This window comes from Camelus ferus, chromosome 5 (assembly GCF_009834535.1).
Source record: "Camelus ferus isolate YT-003-E chromosome 5, BCGSAC_Cfer_1.0, whole genome shotgun sequence".
Classification (NCBI taxonomy): domain Eukaryota; kingdom Metazoa; phylum Chordata; class Mammalia; order Artiodactyla; family Camelidae; genus Camelus; species Camelus ferus.
Genome location: NC_045700.1, coordinates 42990563 through 43001483, shown reverse-complemented (window position 1 = coordinate 43001483; position 10921 = coordinate 42990563). Strand labels below are relative to the sequence as shown.

Sequence of the window (10921 nt, the reverse complement as noted above, 5' to 3'; positions counted from 1 at the left end):
TGAGTGATCTTTTCTCTTGCACATCCTGGAATTCTCACTAACCTCTTTCCTGTCTGGGCCTTTCTCTGGTCCTAGATTCTGTAAGTAGGAGAAAATTTTTCATTATTTATGTGCTTGGCAAGAGAAAAATAGCCACTATTATCTGTGATGAAAAGCTGCTCCGATGGGGGAGTTGTGAACACTCTGTTGCTTCACTCAGAGTGATAAAAGTTGAGACTCTGGGGCTAACAGTTCTGCTTTTAAATTGTAGAGCATATTCTGCTGTAGCTTGTGTGGAGTCAGTTACTAAAGGATTGTGGCTCCAACACTGGGCCCACAGAGAAAGCTGGTAGAGGGTTAATTAACTGTGCAGTGCATGTTCTGATTCTAGAGAGTTCCTGGAAAGGGACTTCATTGGCACTTCCCAGTGCTAGGCATTCAGATTCTGTTCCTTTTTTTTTACCCCCAACATAGAAACGGTATCAGTTTCAGCGTCAGTTCTCTATCAAGGCTATAATTGATATTCAAAATCCTTTAACTATTAAAACAGCCTCGGGGAGAGTATAGCTCAGTGGTAGAGTGCATGCTTAGCATTCATGAGGTCCTGGGTTCAATCCCCAGTACCTCCATTATAAATAAATAAAAACCTAATTACTCCCCCCCAAAAAAAACTAAAATAAAATAAAAGTAAATAAAGCAGCCTCAGGTAACTTTAAATTTTCTACTCCCACCTTTCTCCCTTCAACTGATATGTGTACATCACTATGTTACTTTGAAAAACTTTTTATCTTTGAAAAACTAGAGCCTCAGAAAGTCTGGGTAATTCTTTTTTTTTTAATTGAACTATAGTTGATTTACAGTGTTGTGTTAGTTTCTGGTGTACAGCACAGAGATTCAGTCATGTGTGTGTGTGTGTGTGTATATATATATGTATATATATACACACACATACTTTTCATTCTAGACTCTTACAAGATGTTGAATATGGTTCCTTGTGCTATACTGTAGGACCTTATTATTCACCTATTTTATATATAATAGTTTGAAATATATGCTTCAAGAATTTGTGTGCCATCCTTGCGTGGGGCCATGCTAATCTTCTCTGTATTGTTCCAATTTTAGTATATGCATTGCCAAAGTGAGCACTGGGAAATTCTCAATCAAGATTGTCTCAAGAGTTACTGTTTAATGGGTACAAAATTTCAGTTTGGGGTGATGAGAAAGCTCTGGAAATGGGTAGTGGTGATGATTGTACAACAATGTAAATATACTTAATGACACCGAATTGAATGCTTAAAAATGATAAAAATTGTTAACTTTATGTTATGTATATTTTACCTCAATTAAAAAAAAACTCAGACTGGTAGTTACCTCAAAAAAGAGCTATCGATGGGAGTGTATTTTGGAAAGACCTGGCATTTTCTATTTTTCCTCTAGTGATTATGTATCTGTTCAATGATTATTATACTTACCTTTTAGTTGTATTTCAGCATACAATTATATTTCTCAGTAAAAAAAAAATTTTTTAAGTTAAAAAAAAAAACCTATCCCAAGTGGTTAGAATTATGAGGCCTTGGTAAGTCCCTTCCCCTAATTTAGGCCTCATTTTTTATTTTTAATGTAAAGTGAATTAGTTAAACTAAATGATCATGGAAGCCTTTCTAGTGCTAACATCCTGTAATTGTGTAAAATAACTGCTTAGGAAAGAAATAATGACAAAAAGCAAAAATCCTTGGAGTGTTATTTATTTTGGCTGTGTCTTCCTTCAGAGAAATTGAAAATTCAAGGGGGGAAAAACCGTGTGGCAACAAAATCCACTAACGTGAAGGAGTAGGTGTATATAGATTGTCTAAAGCAGAGCATAGGTTAAGCTGGTTGTTCTCTAAGATGCAGACATGAAGAGAAAGGAATGTTTGTCACTTAGTCTAAGGCAGCAAGGAAAAGAAAGCTCCATGAATGGTCAGGTGGGTGGAGAAAAGCCTGAGGTGGAGCGATAGGAAGCCCTTCTACCAGCCCAGAGGAGGAAGGGGCTGGCACCCACATTTCCTCACATTACTTCCTAATGCAGGCTCTCCAATGACAGCTTTGTTTCCACATAAAACTATGATCCTCTCCATGAATATTTACCTTCCAGATCCACTCAGAAAGGCTCAGTGGGCAACTGAACCTCACAGATGGGTTCCTCATGATGCTCCATTTTCCAAAACTCCTACTCATCCTTTGAGGCCCACCTGCCGTCTTCACATTCCTCGAGACCTCAGTGAATCCCACTGTCCCTGTCCTTGGGCTTCCATGACACTGCAGTCTCCTGATTGTCCTTCTCTGTCTCCTCCTGTTGCCAAGTCCAAACTTGTTCTGCTCGCTGCACGACAGGCCAATAAATAGGGAGATGAGGTGTTGGGGCAAGGAATAGCAACTTTATTCGGAAAGCCGGCAGACCTAGAGGATGGCAGACTAATGTCCTGGAGAACCATCCTGCTCTAGTCAGAATACAGGCTCCTTTTATACAAAAAATAAGGGAAGGGGAGTGAAAATAAGGGAGGGGTGTGGTTGATTGTTGTAATCTTCCTGCTGCAGGCATGCTTTGTTCTTGCAGCCATCCCCGTGGGCAGGTCATGGTGTCCCTGTAAACCTCCAACAAAACAAAGGTTATTCTTTATTACACTCCTCTTTACTTCTTCCCTGACTCCAGTTCTCCCCCCTCAGAACTTCCTGGAGCACCTAGTCTCTCAGAAGCTTGTTCAGAAATGTACCGTGTATTGTCTCAGGATTTTCACTTACAGGAGGGTTGACAAACCGTGTTCTGCAGCCCAACCATTTTTATAAGTAAAGTTTTGTGGGAACACAGCTGTACTCATTCGATTAGGCATTGTCTCGGGCTGCTTTTGTACTCCCATGGCAGAGCTGAGTAGCTGCCACACGGACCACCTGACCCACAAAGCCTAAAACATTAGGAGTTCACCAATCTTTGATCTAATGAAGTAAGCTGTTAACATTTCTTTTGCATCATTGCCTTTATTAAGTCTTTTATTTCTCCAACTTGAGGACAGGGACCACGTCTAATATGTTTTTGTGCCTGTTCAACTCCCATCTCTGTGCCTTGTACTTTGAGTCTCAATGAATAATAATAATGAATGGATCTATTCATGAAAGAATGAATGAATTATCGAGACTGCAAAACTATCAACATTTTTGTTATTGTTAAAATTGTCAGTGGTGAGGCAGTACCTTCCCTTAGCTCTCTACTGAGGTGCGTCTGAGTCTCCTTTTTGCCCTCTGTAGACATCAGGATAGCACAGTGCTTGGGCACAGATTCATTGGTCAGAGAGCTTGGGGTGTGCATCCTGGCCCTGGTTCTTGCTGGCGTGTGACCTTACAGGGGTGCTTATAGTTCTCTAGGATTCACCTCCTCATCTGTAAAATCATGATACCAATGGTTCCTTCCTCATAAGTCTGTTGTGAGGATTTTAAAATAAAATAATATATTTTAAGTGTTAGCTGTAGTTTCTGGGACACAGTAAACCATCTAAAAATGGCTGGCAATTGTTATTGCCGCACCGTAATTGTGTTTTATCTCCTTCCATCCCCCTTTCTCTACCTAATCCAAATTCCTTAAAAAAGGGTGTGTTTTCTCTATATTTTTTTGTGGTTTGGATTCTAGGGTTAGAAAGTTGAGGTTCTCTTGGCAGTGGAAGAGGGTGACAATGGACAGATATGTCCCTATCAACTTACCTTGTCTTAATTCTCTTGCCAGAGAAAAGCAACAACCATTTTTGCTTGATAATCACTTCAGAAGCTCAGTAAATGCAGTGAACGGTTTTTGTAAAATGGTAGCCAACCAGAGGAGTGAATGAGGCATGGTTGTTTAGAGGATGAATAGTGCATTGCTCAATTCCTGATGGAAAAAAAAATATCAAGGGCAAACTTGAAAGAAAATTAAGTCCCAGAAGGCCAATAGACTAGGAAAGGAGGGTGGAGTAGTGTTTTACTTTGATGATAGCATTATTTGAAAAAGTTGGGCACTCCCTCTCTTAATAGCACCTTCTGTGTTTCAGGCTTTCTTTTGGATACAAAGCATACATCAATAAAAATAATCAGATAAAAATCTTACCCTTGTGGACTTACATTCTGGTGAGGAAAAAATAAACATATAGGTAGACAGATTAGGTGGATGGGTCATAGATAGAGAGATAGATAGACTTTACAGCATTAGAAGGTGATAACTCCTATGGAGAAATATAGCATAGGATAAAAAAGGATTAGAATGAGAAAAGAGAATGGAATGTTGTTTGCATTTTTAAATAGGACAGTCAGAAGACATTTGAACAAAACTGTGAAGGATCTGAGAGAGTGGACAGGAACGTCTGAAGGAAAAAAATTACAAACAGAGGGAACATACTGTACAAACGCCCCAAAGCAGAAGTATGTCTGGCTTGGGCAGGGAACAAGAAAGAAGTCAGTGCAGAGGCCAGAAATCATAATAATAGGAATAAAGTAGCTAATTTCTGCTGAGCCCTTAACTCTGAGCAGTCTTCTGAGCTTTATTATATGTAATCTTCAAAACCTTCACACACTGTAGGCAAAATTACTCTTTCTATTTTACAGATAAATAAACTGAGATTATTAAAAGGTTGAATAACTTGCACAAGATTATCCAACTAGCAACCAGCGGAGCTGGATGTCTCTGATTCCAAACCTCATGCTCTCTGTCAGGACATTTTTCGCACTACATCTTTGTCTGTTTTGGAGGTCAAGATTGGATTAACACTATTCTGCTCCCCATCTAGAGAACTGCATAATTCTTTAGTTTGACCTTTTTTACACCTATTTGTCCTTTAGACACATTTTAACTCAAATACAGAGTTTAAACTATTAGCAGGGGTTTTCCATGGCCCCTTTACCACCTTGTGACATTTCCAAATTCTTTCCTCTTCTTTCCCATTCTGAGCTTCCATAATTTTTACCAGCTCTGCTTTTGCGTACAAACCAGTTCAGCCTCAAGGAGAAATCTACCCACCAGAGGGTAACCAGATCCTCCCTGTCCTTCCTCCAGAGATCAACTGATGTATGCTGGAGCCTCCTGGAATTTTGACTTTGGCAGTACAGGATTGTGGGCACTCATACATGGGGACATTACTTTTGCAAGTTATTTTGGTAAGTCCTTTTCCTGCCTCCTTTATTTATTTGTTAACTTTTGTATACAGTTTTAAAGATTTATCCTAGTCTTTGACAGTATTACTTTAAACATTCCCACATTCTCAACCCTGTCTACCACCTTCTTAATCAAATGCAAAGTATATTCGTAATAAAGCCAGGGAATGGTACTGAAATTTTTAAAGTCTGTTCACTTCTCTGTCCATTGATGAGTGTTTCTCATCAGAATTCCTATGAGCATTATCCTCTGTCCAAATTAAATCATTTCCTTCTCTCTTCAAAGAAAACGCAAGAGGATTCAACTACTTGTTTTCCTTCTCCAATACGTATGAAATATTTTCTCCCAATAAAAATGTACGTCAAATTTCAAGCCAGAATCAGAAGGACAGAATGTTCATTTCTCGATTAGATCATAAAATCTTTGAGCTAGAAAGACAAGGACCGTGACAAGGAAGAAATTGATCTTTTTGCATTAGTATCTGAACTGAAAGAGAAGAAAACTTGGATATTTTTCACATAAAGCATGAAATTACAATTGCTTGGGTATTGATATTCTTGGAATGGGTATTGAAATAGATATGGATGAAGGAAACCATGAGTTTTGTGAATAATGTTTTTTAAAGGAAGTTCTAGTTTTTTGGTTTGTTTTTTTTAATGGAAAAACTTCAGTATGTTGACCAAATTTTTGAGATTGGTGGCATGAATTTGAATGGCAGAAAGCCAAGCTGTGGTAATTGCTTTCTTCAGAAGCTAAAGATACACTTGCTTTTTAAATCATACGAAAAAATTAGACATGGGGTTACCCAGCCCATCTTATCATATTCCAAGTGGAAGCCAAGTGGTTCTTAGATCATGACATATACGATGGTACCTATGAATATGGTCTGACTGAACTCTTCAGTGGAAAACCACTCAAGGTTTCTTTGCCTTCCTAGAATGATTGAAATTAATATATCTCTAAATAAGTATGACTTTACACAGTTTCTTCTTTATTCTTTCATGGAAATTTTCAAATAGATACAAACTTAGAACAGTTTAATGATTTCTTAGCTCCCATCACATAGCTTCAACCACTTTCAACACATGGTCAATGTTGTTTCATCTCTACTTCATCCTCCTAATACCCTTACAAACAGTTTTGAAGCATATCTAAGAAAGCATATCATTTCATCTGTAAATAAGCAGTTTCTTCTTAAGTTTTAGAGAGTCATACTATGAAACATGCAATAAATCAATGTTAAAAAAGAAAGTGCTGAAAGTCTCCCCCATCTTAAATGTGCTTCTTGATTCCCTTGGCTCACCATAGCTTCTCATTTTGGCCCGAGAAAGATGAGAGCACAGTTTCACCAAGACTCACAGGCAGTCTATTGGAAAAAAAAGTCAAGAAGCTGAAGGTCCCCTGTTGTGCATAGTAGACATACATAATTATTTTTGCCTGCCTGGCATCGGAATACCCTTTTCTGTCTTCAGAGACTTCTGCACCTTGAAGCTTAATGGAATAAAAGTCTATTTCCTACTGTAGGAGTTGGAAAGGCAGAAGGCTCGCTTTCCCAGTTCCCTTGTATCTAAGGTCATGGCCATAATAGGCTTCACCATGAGATACGCCTGATCCAGATTTTAAAAGGAGTGGGTGACTCAGAGAAGCAGTGACATGGAGGGCCTACTGTGGAGGCAGTGGCTCTGGCAGCCATGTGTGTTTTGTGGGTGGGGAGGGGAGAGGAGGGATGTTGAGGGGAGACGATGACAGTCGGGCCAGTATCCTTGTTCAGTGTCAGTGTATAGAGTGTGTTGACGAGTGCTCAGCAATGAAGTCAGTGCAGGGCCAGTTTGTTAACATGATTATGGCTGGGGTGCCAGTTGAATAGTTTCCAAGCTGGTTTTTCAGCTCTACTGGCCTTTCTTTGAGCTACCGATATTCTTTGACTAAATTATTTTCTGTATAATAAATGTTTCTGTTTTTACTATTGAGAAACCTGACTGGTACACCTGGAGTTTATGCAAAACTTTATAAACAAACATCTCACAGGGACCCTAAAACATAAAACAGATTAAAGAAGAAATAAAGAGGAGGCCAATAATTACTCAAAGATCACCAACAAAAAGCTGGTAGAAATATATCACTGTAGCAGCTTGGATAATTGTTGAGCAATTCTATTGGTGTGGTAGTTGAAGTTTTTCACTGCATTCCATTTGGACTTCTTGGCTCAAGGCATTGTTGATATGTAATGACATTCATCAAATATTGCCTATTGTAGTGAAAAATGTTGGGGGGAAAGTCACCTTAAATATCCACCAATTGAATTGGCCACAATAAGACAAACTCTTTTATAGTACTTGTCTCTCCCACTGCCCACCCACCCCACTCTTCTGCCAAAAGTTAATGGTGAAAATTCATCTGCAAGCTTTAGAAAAATGTCAGTGACACAATTTTGAGTTTTTTTAAAAACGTGAAAAATCCAACCTCAAGCTAGATGAAGAGCAGTCACAAGTGTAGTCCCATTTCTGAAATGTGCAAGTTTGTGAATGTATATTGTAGTAAATACAAACACAGCAGATCTTCATGATGACCCTCAGTGGGAGACCAGAATGAAGAGATCATTTTTATTTGTTTTTTTCTTAAGCTTTATGTATTAGTTTCCTATTGCTGCTGTAACAAATTACTACAAATTTATTGGCTTAAATCAACACAAATATATCATCTTATAATTCTGGAGCCCAGAAGTCTGAAATGAGTCTTACAGGGCTGAAGTTAAGATGTCAGCAGGGCTGTTTTCCTTCCAGAGGCTGCAGGGGGGGAATCTGTTTTCCTTGCGTTCTCCATTGTCTCTATGCCACCTGCAACCCTTGGATCTTGACCCTTTCCTCCATCTTCAAAGTTCATCACTCCAGCTTCTGGTCCCGTCCTCAGTTCTCTCCTGGCTTCTATCCTCTTGCCTCCCTCTTTCACAGGCCCTCGTGATCACATCAAGCTCACCTGGATAATCCAAGAAATTCCCCGTTTCATGACCCTTAACTTAATCATATTTGCAAAGTCCCTTTGCATTGATAGGCAACATATTCGTTGGTTCCAGAGATTAGGACATGAACATCTTTGGGAGACCATTATTCTATCACAGTTTTTAAAAACAATCTAATATTATTAAAAATTTATTTTTTTCGTAGAAGCCCTTGTTCTCAATAGTTTAATAGTTTAGAGTGTAATTGTAAAATTCCTATAAAGTGTCAATTAGAGTGCAATATTCAAGCTACACAGATTACACGATTAGTTTTTGGTTTTGTTGCTTTTCTTTTTTACAAAAATAATATGTTTATTTCAAGATAATGCTAGAGATTTGTCAATTTATAGTTCCCAAAATTTCCTTTCTTTTCACTCTCCATGGCTTTTTTATGCCATAGTTACATTTTTTATTTGACAAAATGTCTTGAAATTATTGTTCAATATAGTTATGTTTGACGTTGAATCCATTTTCTCACTTTTTGAAGATATTGTGCTAAATGTCAATGAATATATGCCAACAAATGCCATTAACAATAAAATAAATAACAAAGATATTAACTTTTAAATAATTCATCAAGTATTAATACTTACGTTAAAGATATATGGCTTTTGATGCCTTTAAATCTCAGCCTAAATGGTAAGTAATAATAGAATAATTTCTAGGTCAAGTCTGCCCTCTGCTTGAAAACAAATTCATGATTAAATGTATTTTTGTTTAACTACCTATAAATGTTAATGGTCAGGAAAGAAATATTTCTTACAAGGTGAAGGAATTCTCAGTTTTGGTTGTTGTTCTATCAAATAATATCAAATCTACATCTCCTGATTTCTAGAAAACCTGATGGAAAAATACTCACTTATAACAACCTTACAATTAGGGATGCTCTCTCCAAGGGTAAATGTGATTAACAGGCCTGGGAAGTAACCCAGCCAGGGAAAAAAAAAAAGTCAACATAGCTTTCATTTGTCAACCGGCCTTAGGAGCAAATGACAGGAGCAATTTCTCTTATACTAGCCCAACGTGAATTCATGGTCATTAGAGGGTTGAGTGTGCAATGCCTTGCAGGTGTTCTTTTGTAACATAGGAATATTCATTAAGTCTTTGTACAATATGCAGGCACTAATTATTATTTAGCTCCACCAGCTCATGCCTCAGCGTCTTTGTGTGTTGCTGGTTTTTCCTGCTCAGCCGGCCCCCTCTGCTTGGCCGTGCTTTGCATTTGGCTTCGCCTTGTGTGTTTGTAACTATTTCTCTGGGGTAGGTCATCCTCCAGCCTTCACAGAACCTCAGCAGCTTGGTGGGTATTATTTTGACTCCACTGAATTTGTTACAAAATTCTCTCTCCACCTCCTCCCACCACCCACCATTTTCATATTGTTCCCAGTGATATCTTGCCAACATTCTGCTGTTCTGGGAAACTTCATGAAGACATTTTTTTTCTGAACTATATATAATCTTGGCAGGAATGATCATAATGTTAATAGTGACTCTGTTATCACAGGAAGAACGTAAGGAGTGGTTTAATTCATAGGAAAGAATGTAATTGTGCAAAAGTTTTCTAATTAGAACATTTTCTCCCAATGGTAGAGTGGTTAGAGGTCGGGGATATAGAGAGGTGTAAATCCATCAAGACTGCTGCTTCACACTTAAGGCTATCCCTGCACACTCTGGGCAACCGACCACCGCAAATGACCTCAGGGCTCTGAAAAGCTACTTGGCCCCACATATTTCTCTGACCCAAGGTTCAGAAGAACCACTCCTTAAGGGCTTTCTGGTAAAGATGTTTTAGGATTAGTAGCTCATCTTTTGAGGCTAGTTAACCTATCATTCACATTACCTAACAGCAGACACGAGGTGTGGGAGCTCATGACACGTAATGTTCCGATGGAAAGGACAAATTAAGAGAAATGGTAGAGGAAAGTCCAGAAAATGCCTGGAAGGCACCGCAGCGTAAGCAGAGAGTGGGTAGTTGGAAGCTTATCAAAGACAAGAAGCAGTAGGAAAGTGTTAGGGAGTGTTGCATAGCTTTCTGTATAGATATATTGATTCATCATTATTTTATAAGGTTCTTCTTAAGTGTCTATTTGCTGTGGTCCAGTTAGTCATTTGGTGTCAGCTATGCAAAGGAATAGATTTTTTCATGTTTTTATTTTAGTGGCCCAAATCTTTTCAAATAAAAAATTCACATATTCCCAGTGTGCAAACCAAATGAAAGGAAAACTCTTCTGACTGAAGAGAGTTGAAGTATTTGAGGATTGCTCTTCCCCACAGCACCTGGCCTCTCCTTTCTCTCCCGCCTCCGACAGTCCCCGAGGCAGCTCTCTGGCTGAAGTCTGTCTAAGTAATCAGCATCCTTTGCAATGAAGGGCATTTATTCAATAGATTCCTGATTGAAACCACCACTTCGGGAAGAAAAATCACTCTTCATTAAAGTTGGCAAACTTAGAAACCGCTGATACCCCCACTTCATTAATTAATTCATTTCTTTTTTTCCAAAGAGTATTATTGATAATCTACTATGTGCCCGACACTGACACACTCTGGAGATAAAAGAGTGACCAATGTAGACGTGGTCTGCGCCTTGCGGAACTTAGTTCTAATTAAGAGTCAGCTATTTGCTGCAGCACAAATGCACCTAGAGATTATCATACTAAGTGAAGTAAGTCAGAGAAAGACTGTATTATATGCTATCACTTATATGTTGAATCTAAAAAATAGTACAAATGAACTTATTTACAAAACAGAAACAGACTCACAGACATAGAAAACAAATTTATGGTTACCAAAAA

At 38.4% G+C, this 10921-nt stretch overlaps 1 pseudogene; it reads right to left on the bottom strand.

Annotated features, from left to right (window-relative positions):
* Positions 1–1024: 1024 nt before the first annotated feature.
* On the bottom strand, positions 1025–1121 carry LOC116663945 (annotated as a pseudogene).
* Positions 1122–10921: the final 9800 nt, after the last annotated feature.